This window comes from Peromyscus californicus, unplaced genomic scaffold, assembly GCF_007827085.1.
Source record: "Peromyscus californicus insignis strain IS unplaced genomic scaffold, ASM782708v3 Scaffold_4__1_contigs__length_199733344, whole genome shotgun sequence".
In the NCBI taxonomy this organism is placed as follows: Eukaryota; Metazoa; Chordata; class Mammalia; order Rodentia; family Cricetidae; genus Peromyscus; species Peromyscus californicus.
Genome location: NW_026294562.1, coordinates 71,669,606 through 71,685,150, shown reverse-complemented (window position 1 = coordinate 71,685,150; position 15,545 = coordinate 71,669,606). Strand labels below are relative to the sequence as shown.

Here is a 15,545-nt window from a genome sequence, read left to right as displayed (position 1 = left end):
TAAGCGGAGGTACTATTATTACTGGCTCAGGAGCTACAAGAGCACAATTCAGCTCCTTCATTTTCTTAATAATGAATAAAATCACACCAGCAATTTCCCCTTGAATACATTTGTCAATCAAAGACCCAACACTTAGAGAGAGCCCCCTCAGAGCATCCTCCAGGTACTGTCCCAAGCAAGAGGAAGTACACTTCTCTGTATTGTTACAGCTCGAGCAAATAGGCTGAGAGCTGGTTTAATTTTTTTAAAAGAGAGTTCTCCAGCTTTTGGCTGGCCTAATGAAAACTGGTCTGTGTCGACTTTGGCTGAATCCGTTCCACAATGACACTGCCCCCGTTCTATAATTTCTGCTAATTGCCACTTGAACAAAAGCACATTGTGCAGCTCTTCGGCTGCTCTGCCGTCTTGGAGTGGATCTGGCCGGGATGCTTAAAGCATTCTCATTATGAAATCTTCTCCACCACGGCCCATGTCGGTCTACACGGCAGAGGCTGGACTCGAGTTTTCAAACTGGGTCTAGGTTTGTGTCATAAAAGAAGTTAAGCAGACACTATGAGGAGGCAACTGGAGTGTTAGAATCCTGGTGGCATTGCCTTCCAATAGTTTGCTAGTGTGACTTGTTAAGTAAAGGCTTCTAGAAGTTTCTGTTTCCCTAGTTGCCTGAATGCTTTGAAATGGCCTCTTCTTCCTCCTTCTCTCCCTCACCACTCCATCCCTAACCCCTATCCTCCTTCTCCTTCCTTTGCTTTAGGGGTCTCAAGAGATTACACTGTGGTCTCTAGTGTTCAGTTTTGGTAAGATGATGAGGCAGAGGAATCTGGCCTGAATCAGCAGAACACCTGTCACTGATTCCGTGGTTCCCCTGTATGGTCTCAGACAATTAGGCCCAGAGAACTTTCCACACTAGGGTCTGAACCACAGGGGCATGAACTTGTCAGGGTTAGGAAGGAACTTTGAGGCCCAACATCGATTTTGAAATATTAGTTTCAATAATTTCAGATTAAATCAGAGGGTGGCCACCTCTGATCATTGATAAGAACTAGGAAAACTATTCTTGGTTGTAGGTAGTGTACTGGCATATTAACATCTAAATATAAGTCCTATGACCTCTTGTCCCTGACCACACAGAGCATTCTTGAAGAAAACCTGGCCTGGGTAAGATACACGTAACTGATTCAGGTGACATAGTTGCCATAGACTTAATGTCACAAAACAATACATTGGTGTGTGTGTGTGTGTGTGTGTGAGAGAGAGAGAGAGAGAGAGAGAAATGACCCATTTTCGCCCTTTGAAACTATCATAGATGTATGCTATAATGTGTCTTATCCACACCCCCACTCCCCCCCCTACGTCCCCCCGGCCCTCTCCTCAGTACACCTCCATTTCAAGGCCTTTTTTTTTCTTCAGATAACACATCAAGTCCAATTAGTTCTTCCCATATGCACTTGGTTGTGGGGTGACTCACTGCTTCATGAGGATCCCTCAAAGAGAAGTGACTATCACTCCTGTAGCAGCCATTACTTACCACTATCTCTTTAGCTAGTACTAGGTCTCCAGAGCCCCTCTCCTCTCCGTGCTGAGTTGTTAACGAGCTGAATCTTGCGCAGGTCCCGTGTAGGTCACCAGGGTCTCCGTGAGTTCATGTGTCCAATACCTATGTCGTGTCTGGAGGACGGCATTTCACAACACTTCCTCCATCTTGACTCTGAACGTTCTTCCTGTCCCCTTTCCTGCAGTGTCCCCTGAGCCGAACCGGACATGGGGGTGGGGAGTGTGCTCTAGATGTCCCAATCACGGCTGAGCGCTCACCATTGCTGCTTTGAAGCACTGTAAAGAGCTGAGTCTCAGCACGAGCCACCATCCACGGCAATCATAGTTTACCCGTAGAGAAGTTTCTCTGGGAGCAGCAAGAGAGGCTTTGAGATCAGTTTCTGACATTTAACTTTGTTGAGGGAAGTTGTGAAAAAAAAAAAAAGAAAGAAAAAAAAAGATTACCTTTGATCACCAATGTCCTGTAAAATGAAAAGCTTTTTATACCTAATACCAAGAGGAGCTAGAAGCTGAGCATGGTGGAGCAGGCCTTCACACCTAGCACTTGGGAAGGCTGAGATGGGGTGAGCATGGGTTCTAGGCCAGCCTGGGCCATGGACTGGGTAACAACAACAACAGTAACAAAGCCCCACATATAGGCAGTTAAGGCAGAAACTCCCAACTGGTTAAGGTGCAGAGACTAAGTGTCTGGAGAGTGTTCAGACTAAATGGGACACCCCTTTCCTCTAAAGTTCAGTGACAATTGGCAGAAAGATTAAGAACTAGCCAGGTGGTGGTGGTCCATGCCTTTAATGCCTTTAATCCCAGAACTTGTAGAGGCAGGCAGATCTCTGTGTTCAAGGCCAGCCTGGTGTACAGAGTGAATTCCAGAATAGCCAGAAAAACCCTGTCTCAAAAAATCAAACAAATAACCATCAAAAAAAAAAAAAAAAAAAAAAGAAAAGAAAAAGAAAGAAAGAAAGAAAAAAGGAAAGAAAGCTATTAAGAGCTAAAAGTCAGATGGACCAGACCAAAACAGAGTCTTCTGGATGTAGCCAGTGCACTCATGAACTCACAGCTGTGGTCGCCAACACAAGATCAAGCCGGTCAGCATTCTAGGACAAAGGGAGGGGGGACTATGACACCCCCCCCCAGCTGAGGGGGTATTGGCAGTTTATGGCTCTGGGGGAGAGAGTCAATTTTCGCAAAGGGTGTGGCCTCTGGTAGGTGGACCCCACTCTAGCAGATGGCCCCACATCCGTGAGCATATGGACAGCACAAATTGGAACCTGTGGACTATCAAAACAACAACAAAAATCACAAAATTGGGAATGGATGTGGATGTTTTGGGAGTGAGGGGGGATCTGGACTTTGGAAGAGGAGTGAATATGATTAACATACATCATATACATGTATGAAATTCTCAAAAATTAATATATTTTTAAAAATCAGAGAGAGAGATAAAGAGGTACTTTTGACATTAAAAATAGTCTTTTATTTAAAAAAATGGCCTTCTGGAAAAAAATGAATTACTCTGTTTTTAAAAATTCATGAAAACTTTTTTTCAAGCATCCCATCTGGTGCTTGGTAACCAGGGCTGTGAAGGCCTATTTTCCTCCCTGACAAATAGCATCAGAGATACACAGAAAAGCCTGTTTTCAAGTGGTGAGGGGTAGGAATGGGGCAGGCGCCGCCGATTGTGAGGGATTTAGCCACAGGGGACTCATCCCTGGTTCAGCTCCTTTGTTGTGCGCCCCACCCCTCCTCAGCAGCTGTCCCTGGTCCAGGGCTGCCAGGCAAGCTCATCCCTTCCAGGGTGTTACTTGGTCCTCTTGGTAAACTGGGACTCACACAGTGTTTGGTTCCTAGTTCTAATTCCCAGAGTCACAGGAAACATATTTTCAGTTCTTTCTCTCATGGTAGAGCTTGCAGATGGAAGCCACCCACCCCCCGTCCCTCCCTCTTCCCTTCTACATGAATAAATAACGATCTCATCTTATCTATCACCTATCGATCTACCTATTTGATTTATTTTTATTATTTTTAACTATGTGTATCTCTCTTTGTAGGGGTATGGGCACCTGACTGCAGTAGAGAAGCCAGGATTTACAGGAGGGTGTGAGCCATCTGATGGGATACTGGGAACTGAACTTGGGTCCTCTGTAAAAGCAGTAGATGCTTCTAACCACTGAGCCACCTCTCCAGCCCCCGTGAGTAAGATTTCTAATCCCTTCCTCATTTATTTCTTCATTCCATCCTTTTCTTCTAAGACAAGGTCTCACTATGTGGCCTAGAATGGCCTTGAACTTGAGGCAATTCTCCTGCCTTAGCCTCCCAAGTGTTGGGATTATGGACATAGGCCACCCTGCCCAGATTTCCTTAAATTACAAAAAAAAAAAAAAATTCTTTGAAGATTTCATATGTTTACAATACAATGCATATATATAAATTTGTTTTTTCAAGACAGGCTTTCCCTGTGTATCCCTGGCTGTCTTGGAATTCACTCTGTAGACCAGGCTGGCCTTGAATCTGGAGATCCACCTACCTCTGTTTCCCTAGGGCTGGGATTAAAGGTGTGCACCACCACCACCTGGCAATATTTTTGATCTTATTCAGCCCCTAACTACCTCCCTCCAACTCTCCACAGAATCCATCAACCTGTTTCCCTCCCAATTTCATGTCCTTATTATTTTTTATTATTATTGATAGATCAGCCCATGCACTGACCATGTATAAGTGGGTTTGGGACCATCCACCGGAACATGGCCAACCTATCTGCAGTCACTAGCTAGCATCCTTTTCTACTTCAAGGCAACTTACCACTTTACTATGACACCCTGGGATTCAGTCCATAGTCAGGTGTGTCTTAACATGCGGGAAATGTAGTGGGCATTGTCGCAATCTTGATTTTGGAGAGGTCTGAATGTCTGGGAGGAGAGTGAACTCCCTGCCTCCCTTCTTCTCAGTGATGGTTTTTGTTTGTTTTAATATAAAATACTGGGGCTTGAACCCAGGGTTTCATGCATTCTAGACAAGAACTCTATCAACTGCGCTACACCCCCAACTCTCAGTGCTGTTTTTTTGTTTGTTTGCTTTTAAATAAAAGTCAGATTAGTATTTAGCACTTAAAATTTTTTAAATTACATTTAAATATAGTGCATTCTCTCTCCCTTCCTCTCTCACTCACTCCGTGTGTGTGTGTGTGTGTGTGTGTGTGTGTGTGTGTGTACATATCTGCCATGATTCAAGAGTGTGGGTCAAAGTACAACTTGTGGGAGACTTTACCTGATAAGCCATATCATTGGCACAAACATTTGCCTTAAGTAAAACACTCACTAGTATCTTCTGATTGTAGCCAAAGCTGTAACTAAGCCCTGGGATAGTTTCCTTCATACACTTCAGATCAATTGATTGCCTTATTCTACAAAGGGCTCATTTCTCCTTGTTCCCTGCCCTGCTTAATGCCTCCACTACCCAGATTTCTCTCCTGAGAGGACAGCATTACCTCGACATGAAGCCAGACTAAGGCATTAAAAATGCAAATAAAAAAGGTTCATTTCCATAATATAATTGCAATAATATTTAATCAAGTATTAGCAACTTGAATAGATCAATCTATCCAAAAGGATAATATGATGTAACTGAGTGGGGCTCCTCCCAGGAATAGGAGGTTCGTTAAACATTAAAAAGCAATCAACATAAATCAACATTTTGACTGAAAAATAAGTAGAAAAACAGTGTAGTCCTTTTATCAGATGCAGTAAAAATATTGAAGAAAATTGATACCTGTGTATGATTAAAAACAATAACAACAACCACTTCACAGTGAACTAGGAATAGATGGCTCCTTCCCTGAATTTGTTCAAAGGCCTCTATGAAATCCCTGCATTTAACATGATTCATCATGATGAATGCTGAACAATTTTCTTGCAAAACCAGGAGCAAAGCAAGGGTGTTTGCTCCACCACTCCTATTCAGAATCATAATGGAGTTTGTAGCTAGTACAATAAGACAATAAAAAGAAATAAAAAGCACTACAGTGTGAAGCAAGAAGTAAAACTGTATTGTTAGCAGATGCAATGATACAGAAAATCCCAGGGAACTGCCAAAGAACTAACCATTAGAACTAATAGTGTGGCTGAAGGAACAAGGTCCATATTCAAAAAACAATTGAGTTTCTATACCCTGGTGATGAGCAATGGTAAGTTAAGTAAAAAACCTCTGTTATTACATACTCAGGGACAAATATGAAACACATGTAAAAGTTACTGAAAACCTCAAATGTTGTTGAGAAACTAATTCTATGTGGAGAGCTATACCATGCTCATGGATTGGAAAACTCCATTTTGTTAAGATGTCAGTTCACCCCCCAGCTACCAACCAGCTCAGTGGGATCACAAACAAAAATCTCACAGACCTTCCTTTTGATAGAAAGTGATAATCAAACTGTAAACACACACATGCATATAACACAAAGACATGCATGCACACATGTACAATGCATACATGTACACACAAGACTGTAGAACTTACATACTCTAATTTCAGGGCTTATGCTAAACTTATAGTAACTAAGAGAATGCAATACTCAAGTAGAGACCTGCATCAGGGGAGAAGCAAAGAGTTGAGAGGTACACCCAGGTACACACGGACAACTGATATGTGACAGAGATTCCAAAATGGTTCAGTGGGGGTAATGATAATGATCACAACAAGTTGTAATGAAACAACTTGATATCCTAAGGAAAATATAACCTTTGAATATGAGCACATACCACACAAAGATGATATCTCAAGGCAGTTCATAAACCTAATTAGAAAAGTTAAAACTATGAAATGTCTAGAAAAAGAGGAAGAAAATCTTTGTGACTTGAAAGTAGGCACAATTTCCTAGATCACACACCAGATCTTCAAGCTTAATAGTCACATGTTATTATGGTGTGTTTGTGTATATTATGTTCTTGTATTCAGAGACAAAGGCCTCATATCCAGTAGTACAAAGAGCTCTTATAGCCCAGTAAGAAGACAAACTGTTCTACATATGTGTAATTGTGGTGTGTGTGTGTGTGTGTGTGTGTGTGTGTGTGTGTGTGTGTGTGTGTTTAGATGCACATACCGGGTCCTGGGGATCCAAACTCCAGGCCTTGGGCTTCAGGGCCAAAGGCTTAATCCACTGAGCCGTTATCTACCTCTGACAAACATGTCTGGAAAGACATTTTACAAAAGAAGGTAAACAAATGGTTAGTAAGGATGTCAGATGCTCAACATCAAGTCAGCAGATCAAAGTCATAATTAGATAGTCTCTTGAACACTAAAGAGGTCACAGAAAGGCAGACAACATCAAATATTAGTGCCAGTGCAGAAGCAACTGCAATCTTACATGTTGCTGGCGGCTTGAAAAAAAAAACACGCAAATTTTTTATAAAACATATTTTCCCCCAATGAAGTTGTATTTATTATATGGGAATGGATGTTTTAAATAATTATTCCATTTTCTTTTTCCTCCAATTTTTTTAGTTAAATGAATTTTTGCATGCACTGTATTTTGATCATATTCTTTCCCTTTCCCTAACAACTTCTAGATCTTGCTCTCTCTTTCGACCCACCCCCCCAAAAACCAAAAGATCAGAACAATCAAAAGGCCAGTAAGACAAAGAATACCTAAACAAAACAAAATGAAAAAAAAATGCACAGCAAACAAACAAACATGGAGTTCATCTTGTGTTGGCTTGAGCATGCAGCCTGCCCTGGAGTGTGGCTCCTAGTGTCTCTCTATTGGAGCAAACTGATTGTCCATGTATCAATGGCAAATAGCTGCTTGCTTAGGGTTGGGACTTTGTGTCCACTTCCTCTTCTCAGTGCTGGGATTTTGTCTGGTTTGAACTTGTACTCAGGTCTTGTGAGTGATGTCACAGTCTCTGTGAGTTCATACGTGTTATCAGACCTTTTTGTCTGCTTGGAAATTTTTCCTTAAACATACATTTACTTTATGACCCTCTAACCTCCCACCACACACAAATTTAAAAATAAAATAAATCTTAAGAAAAACATTCACAGAAGTGTTTTGATAATGGGCTCCAAAGTGCATTGAAGGTAAATGAATAAATAAATTGTGCTATATCCACACAAAGAACCACTGTTCAGTCACAAGCAGGAACAAGCTGCTGATGTATACCACATGAGCGATGCTGAGCCAAAGAAGCCACATACAAATGAATAGTACTTGATATGTGAATCCACTTACAATAGTCAAAATTTGTAGACAAGGACAGACACATATCGATTGCTATCTAGTGTAGGGGTGGAGAACAGGTCGGGACTAACCGAAAAATTCTGAGGGAAAGAAAATATCCTATACTGTGTGTGTACATTTATTGAAATTTTTTTCAATGGTAGGCTTAACAAGGGCATATTTTATTATATGTAAAATATACTTGATAAAAATGCAAAACAACCCTTCCTGGATCTCATTCCATCCAGCTCCTGTTCTAGGAGAGAGTTTGGTAAATGGTTAACTTAACCAATCAATCCCTTAACATGAGACTTAAAAGAACACAGTGTTCAGGGTTTCTGGAACATTCTCTGACCAGGCAGGAAGTGCCATGTCCTTAGGATGAATGTATGATCCCCTTTATATCTGTTATCCCTATCCTCTGCCTTGGATGACTAAGCTACCCCTGGTCTGGCTAAGTTTTGTGGCTGCTGCTTGTGCAGGGCTCCTTGCCTAAGGTGCTGAGAAATCAGGTTGTCAAGAACATGATCATGAGACTTGTGTACTAGTGGTACGGATTTAGCCTGTGCAAGGCCGCAGGTTCAACTCCCAGTGCTGGGGTGGGGTGGGGAAGCAGTGTGTATTCTGCTGAAGGGCACAGGTTCACACTGTTTCAGCTATCCAGAATTGCTATTTCCTTCTTTTTAAAAAAAAGATTTATTTTTAAGTTTTTATTTATGTGTATATGTACATGTCTGTGTGGGCGGATGCCATGTGTGGATGGGTGTCTGCTGAGCCCAGAAGGAGGGTCCAGGAACCAAACTTGGTTTACCTATCTAGACCCTGCTATTCCTTCTATGAAACTTTTTTTTTATTATGAGTGTTTTCGTGCATGATGTGTGGATTTGCGTGGGCATGCCACAATGCATGTGGAGGTCAGAGGACGCCTTTGTGGAGTCAGTTTCTTTACTCTCTCCTCACGTGGGTTCTGAGGATGACACTGAACTCTACATTCTTGCAGTGCATGCTCCTTCACCGTGAGCCATCTCGATGCCCCAGAGACCTGCTTGTGATTTCTTTCCTCTCCCTTTCTCTTTCTCTTTCTTGTTCATGTTCTCACATTCTTATTAAAGTATTTGCTTTATAATACTGGCTCAGGAATAACTCTTGTATTTTTTTTTAATCACACATTTGCCTTTAAGTAACCCATAACACATTTATGAGGCAGATTTAACCTGTAAAAAAATCTCAGCTCCTTAACACCACCATACCTCTTTCTATAGAGAGCAAAATCAGAAAGCATCTATGTCTTTATTGGTATTCATCTATACATTAAAAACTTGAACAAGTTGATGGTCAGTGTCATTAAGTACGGACTCTGTGCTGGGTGCACATGTGTTTGAACCCCTTTGACCATGACCTCATGCCATGACAAATGCACGCAACACACACACACACACACACACACACACACACACACACACACACACACACACACTTGAAATCAATAAATATCAATAAATGTAAAAAAAGGAATTACTTGGAAAGTCAGCTAAGATTTTAAGGTATTTCTTTCTTTTTTCCTATATCTGTGTTTGTAATACATACATTTAATCTTTTAAAATATTGAGCTATGCCTTGTTTTTACAGTATCAGTTTTCACAGGGTTATGAACATTTTACCCTATTGTATTTCTTCATGTGTATATACCACAGATTACCTAAACATTCCTCAATTATTGTGTTTCTGTGTTGTTTCATGTTTTGTGTGCATATGTTGTTATTGCTGTAAATAGCCTTCTACTGACCAATTTCATAAACAAAGCATCTTAAAATTTCAGATTATTTGCTTGGACTAGAGACCTTAAAGAGAACAGGACTTCAAAGGATGGGCATTTTGAAGGCTCTGAGATGTAGGGCTATGTATGTATGGGCTAATTCAGGGATCTGGATGAATAAGTCAAATCATGTTCATTTACAGGATAAAACCAGTGCTGGTATGTGTTGGCATTTGATAAATAAGAGGTTAAAAAATCCACATTCAAAATCATTAGTAATAATGATGAATGGGGGGGGGGATGATCAAATTTAAGGTTTTTTTGAGTTATTATTTATTTTTATTTTATGTGTGTGTGCCTCTATGTGTATATGTGTAGCACATGTGTACAGTGCCTACAGAGGTCAGAAGAGGGTGTTGGATCTCCAAGAGCTGGAGTTTAGGATGTCATGTGGGTGCTTAGAGCTAAACCTGGGTCCTCTGCAAGAGCAACAAGTCCTCTTAACTCCTGAGCCATTTCTTCATCCCCAGGGTGGACTAATTTAAAGAATTCTGAATTATTGGGGACAAAAAGGAGTCCATTGTATCACTGGAGTCTTAATATAAATATCTTTATTGAATTTCATCCAGATTGGTGAGATACTGACATTAGAATTTCATATTGTCAGGATTCTCCTATTTCCTCATCTCTGATGAAAAAATAGACATTTCAATATTTATTCCAACTGGAATTTTCCCAAGATGGTGTGATTATTACAGATAGTAACAATATGGTTTTCTGGAAAACCAAGAAGAGATTATTTTTCTCAAATCTTCCCTTTTCAATAGCTCAACAGCCCAAAGTTGTGCCATTAAGTTGCCCTTATAGCTGGTTTCATTAGTGGAAAGATGGTGTTTTCTACTTAAAAAGTAACCCTTCCAGCAAACACTGGAACAACACATACTGCTTGGGAACTCCTGGGCCCCTCCCAAAGTCAGCTTTGCAAAGCTTCATTTGGTAATGACCCTAGAGACAGAGCAAGAGGTCGCTGAGCGTAGGACCTTAGCATGCTCCAAGACCACCCCAACAGTGCAAGCCTGCCTGCTGCAGATGTCCAGCTATAGACTCCAAATAACCCCTTTCTTGATGGACTGATACTGCCCCTTCAGGGGTGGGTACACATGTGGGAAGGAGTGAGGACTCAATAGCTGGGTGTGTGGGCAAATGGAAGGAAGGGGAAGGAAATGGCAGGGGCGATGTTTCCGGTGACCATACATAGTGCTGGATTGGAGAGATGCAATACAATGGCCTATGCTTTGTGTCTCCTGAAGAACTGGTTGTGAGTGGAAGATAACAGGGAGCCTCTCACAACCCATGGTGCTGGAAGTCTGGCTGGAATCAGAAGTCACAGGCTCTGCTGGGCACCCTTTAGATTCTTATCTGTGTGCGCTCGACTGGTATTAGTGGGAGATTAATGACCAGCATCATCAGAAGGGAATGGCATCAGAGCTCGGGACTGGCAGCATTGCACTCATTCAACCGATACTGTCAGGGCACCTGTTGAGGGCCTGGTCCTGGGATGCTGACTATTGACACAGGTGATGGGACCTAGGGAGTGCACAGTTAAAGACACCAACCAAGCTACCAGATGGAAGCAGCCAGAGAGAGACATAATGTCATAGATTAAGGATGAATTGGAGATTCTCAAGCAGAGGGAGAGGTGGACCCCATTCCTTCCTAGGGGGAGGGGCTCTATCCTTGATTGTGGCCTTGAGCAAATGATCAAATGAGCCTTTTTTTTTTTTTGCCTGTGAATTGGGAGAATGTTTCCTACTTTGGAGGGTTGTTTCAAAGTGTCTGTGTGAAGCTTGAAGTGCTGTGCATGGCATACAATGATAACGATGTTCGTGATTATATAGATAGTATCGTGACTATGTTGTACAGTCAATGGCGCAGTCATGGCTCTAGTTAGGCCACAGACCAGGCAAGACACTTCCCTTCTATAGATCTGACTGTTTGGCACTAGATGGACCCAGGACCTGAGAGGTCCTTCTGGAGCCTCTGCAGTGTCCAGAACAGCTTTCACTTCAGGAATGTACCTGAAGTAATTACTATATATTTCTGCCTGCTTAAATATTGCATGGTCCTGCATATGTTTCTTGTTTACAGACTTCTCAAGATAAATGAAGCTTCTGCCCCCTGCCATGTGCATGAGTATGCAGTGTGTTTCTATGTGTGAGTCAGTCTGTGCTTATGTATGTGCAGTATATGTGCATATGTGTGTGGTATACACACCTGTGCTCATCTGGAGGCCAGAAAAGGGTTTGGGGTGTCTTTTTTATCACTGTCTGCCTTGTTCCTCCATGGAGACAGAATCTCTTGCTCAACCTGGAGAGTGCTCTCTCTCTCTCTCTCTCTCTCTCTCTCTCTCTCTCTCTCTCTCTCTCTCTCAATCTCTCTCTCGACTGGTGGCCAGCAATTCTCCTGTCTCATGCACCTTAGTGCTGGCCTTACAGAAGTACAAGGAACCATGCCATTCTTTTTACCAGTGGGGTGCTGGGCTTTGAACTTTGCTCTTCAAGTTTGCACATTAAATACTCTTAACCATTGAGTCGTATCTCCAGCCCTGAAACTTCTGCTTAAAAAAAAATTACGGGCTAGGGATCTAGGGAATGTAGCTCAGTTGGTAAAATGCTTGCCAGCATCACATAAACTGGACATGGTGGTCATTTCAGTTCATGTTAAACTAGATGTTGCTGTGATAAACATCATTACAAAAGCAACCTGGGGGAGGAGAGGGTTTATTTTAACTTACAGGCTGTAGTCAGCCATTGAGGGATGATGCCAAGGCAGAAACTTAAGACAAGAATTTGAAGCAGAAACCACAGAGGAGCCCTGCTTATTGGCTTGCTCTCAGATGCCTTTCTTATACAGCCCAGGCCCACCTGCTTAGGGACGGCACCACCCACAGTGGGCTGGGCCTTTCTACACCAGTTAGCAATCAAGACAACGACCCACAGACAATCTAATGGAGGTAGCCCTTCAAGTGAAGGTCCCTCTTCCCAGTGGCGACAAGTTAACAGCCAAGATTAACCACAACCGTGGCACACATCTGTAATCCTAGTATTTGGGAAGTGGAAGCAGGAGGATCAGAAGTTCAAAATCATCCTCGGCTACATAGTAAGTTCCAGGCCAGCCTGGGCTACATGACATCCTGATTCAAAAATAAACACACACACACACACACACACACAAAAAAAAAAAGAAGACCCTTTCTTTATATGGCCATAAGGGATGTGCAGCTCTGACTTTGAAGTATCTGACGTTAGTCTGCATTTTCCGAGCAGACACAGGCAAATGGGTTGGGGCACCGGGAGCTGTGTGTGGAAGGGAAGGGCAGAAGTGCTACGCTGCATTCTTGGATGTGCTGGCTGGTTCTGCTTGAGGCTCTCTATGATCAAAACGTTGGGTAGAAGCTGTCTGTCTGTCTGTCTCTGCTGATTCCCTCCCCCTGCTCGCTCGCTCTCTCTCTCTCTCTCTCTCTCTCTCTCTCTCTCTCTCTCTCTCTCTCTCACACACACACACACACACACACACACACACACACACACACACACACACACACACACACGGTGTCTGTTCTGCGGCATTTTGTCCCAGTGTGCTTATCTGCCTTTTGAGTCCACTGTGAAGACTGTCCCAGTGTTCACGGGCATCACCAATCCATTTCTGTGTTCTTGGCATGCCTCTTCGTGGGAGTCATCTTATCACCAAATGTTTCAAAAGAAGCAGTAAGCGAATTATGTGCTAATATAAAAAAATGGATGGAAAATAATATCTGAATTAGGAGATCTGAGGAAGCTCATGAGGAGAAGAATAAAATTCTAATGGTCACTATTGTTCCTGCCCCACCCTTTCCAGGTCCTGTACCAGGTGACAGAGCATGAGGGGCCTTTTATTTGAGTGTTCTGAGCCGCAGACATGACTCCACTCTGTTTGTAGGTGGCTGGAAAATGCATTCTATTAACACGTGTTCGACGTTATTAAAATGGATGCCACTTTCCCCTTAATAAGAACAGAAAATGGCCACAAATTTGAATCTGTTCGCCTGAAGGAGACAGTATCAAGGGCTGGAAATGAAACAAACGCAATTTTTCCGCTCTTATTACAGCGCTCGCATTTTGATCTCGAGGACTTCTTAGGGCCCTTCTCCCTGCTTCCCCCCTTCCAGCGCTGCTTCCACTGTGCAGCTCAATAATACAATTTTTCTCTCTTCCAAAGGAGTCATTGCCCGAACATCTCTTGTTGTCTGGGGGGCCCAGGGGCATCCTCCAAGTCCCTAAATAGGTTGAGTTGAACAACTCTGTGGTGGGTGAGAAAATACTCTGCCATTCACGGGATGCAATTTTGCATTAAATGGCTGCTGAATAATCCCACGCAGAAGCGGGAGGCGAGAGTAAGAGGCTGCTGGCGGCCATGTCGGCACAGGGCAGAGACCAGCAAGCTCTCTCGGACTTGAGGGTGTTGCTGGGACTGCGTCCGGCGCCTTTAAGTAAAAGAGGGAGAGGGAAGATAAACCCACCCAAATCCCTAAAACCTTTCCAACATCCCTAATGTCCCATTTGTGCCAACCAGAAGCCGACGCCTGTGATCTGCTCAACAGCCTGTGATGACATGCTTTTTGGGTACGATATATACACTAGGCCATTAGTCCGCAAGCAGCAGTTGTCAGCTTTGTTCCCATTTCGAGTAATTTTCTCACTAATATGGCATATTCTTCAGGGATAAAATGCATTTTTTTTTTCCAGCCAGATATTCCCCTAATAGTGAAGTTGGTTTAATGATCAGATTTCAGTCGGGAAGGTAAGTCTGTAGATTGCCACTGGTTGTATATTGAAGTAACCAAAATGAAAAGGCTTATTTTAAACACATTCACAGGAACAGGCAAAAGCCTCCCATTTCCAGATTAATGAAGCTCATTTGAGGGAGAACTTAGGCAGGAATTTAAGAGATAAGTAAGGCGTTTAGAACCTTCTGGGTGCAAGCTACATCCAGGTCTGTTTTTGAACTGTTATGGCAGATGGGGGGGGGCTTTAATAAGGGAAACAATGGCCACTCATCTTTAACCAACCCTCCTTGAATGATGCAATAGGAATTTCCCCCTTCCATGTATAAGCCTGAAATATTCAAATCAATTAAATCATTAATTCCTGCCCTGTAGACTTGCATGTCAAGCTCCAGGCTGTGGCCAGTTTATTTGGTTGAATTATAACCCCCCAGAAAGCAGCATTTCTGAATGGAGCACTGACAGACTCTTAATACATGGGATGAGGGAAGTCGCTATGATTAACTCTGCTTTGAATCCCCCCATTAATATTTTAAAGATTTTTAATTAAAATAATTACACGACTTTATGAAAAACACTCAAACACCTGAACCATTTCTACAGGTCTCCAATCTCAGAGTGTGCTTTTCCTGGTTGTCACTTGGGGAAGGATTTACTCCCCCATGACTGTCACCCAGGAGGAAGACGGACCTAGCTGCCCTGTTCCTTATCTTCACACATTTAGTACCGGGAATTGCATGTCTCTATCCAGCCTTCTCGCCACTGTGACTCTGCCTTTTCTTTCTTATTTTTCTCTCTCCTAGTTTCTCTCTCTTTCCCTGCTCCTTCTCCTTTTTTTTTTCTTTTTCTTCTGGGAAACTCCACAGACAAAGGTTCTTCTCTGCCTCCTGTGCTTTGTAAGGGACATGTAAGAAATGCCTATAGTCTCCCAATCAACTCTGAAGAAAGCAGCCCTGGGTTGTGTGCAAATGAATGAGAGCTGTTGTATTCTAATAAAAGTTTATTTATAGATTATAGATGTAAACATTTTATTTTGATGTATGTTTTATGGTCACAAAATGTTCTACTCCTGCCTACCCCCCCCACCCCCCTCGGCTTGCAACCACCTACAAAAACAAACTCTACTTTCAGTTCACCAGCCATCAACAAAACTTGCAACAAACTGGCTTTGGCTCTGGGTCCATAGTTGGAGGACCCATGGG

At 42.5% G+C, this 15,545-nt stretch overlaps 1 long non-coding RNA gene across 1 annotated transcript in view; it reads left to right on the top strand.

The window, feature by feature from the left end:
* LOC128125232 (uncharacterized) overlaps positions 1-15,316 on the top strand; it is a 116,027-nt gene extending 100,711 nt beyond the window's left edge. The window contains exons 11-12 of the long non-coding RNA XR_008223112.1: positions 3,600-3,740; positions 13,419-15,316. This is a non-coding gene — a long non-coding RNA (uncharacterized LOC128125232). The remainder of the gene's footprint in view (positions 1-3,599; positions 3,741-13,418) is intronic.
* Positions 15,317-15,545: the final 229 nt, after the last annotated feature.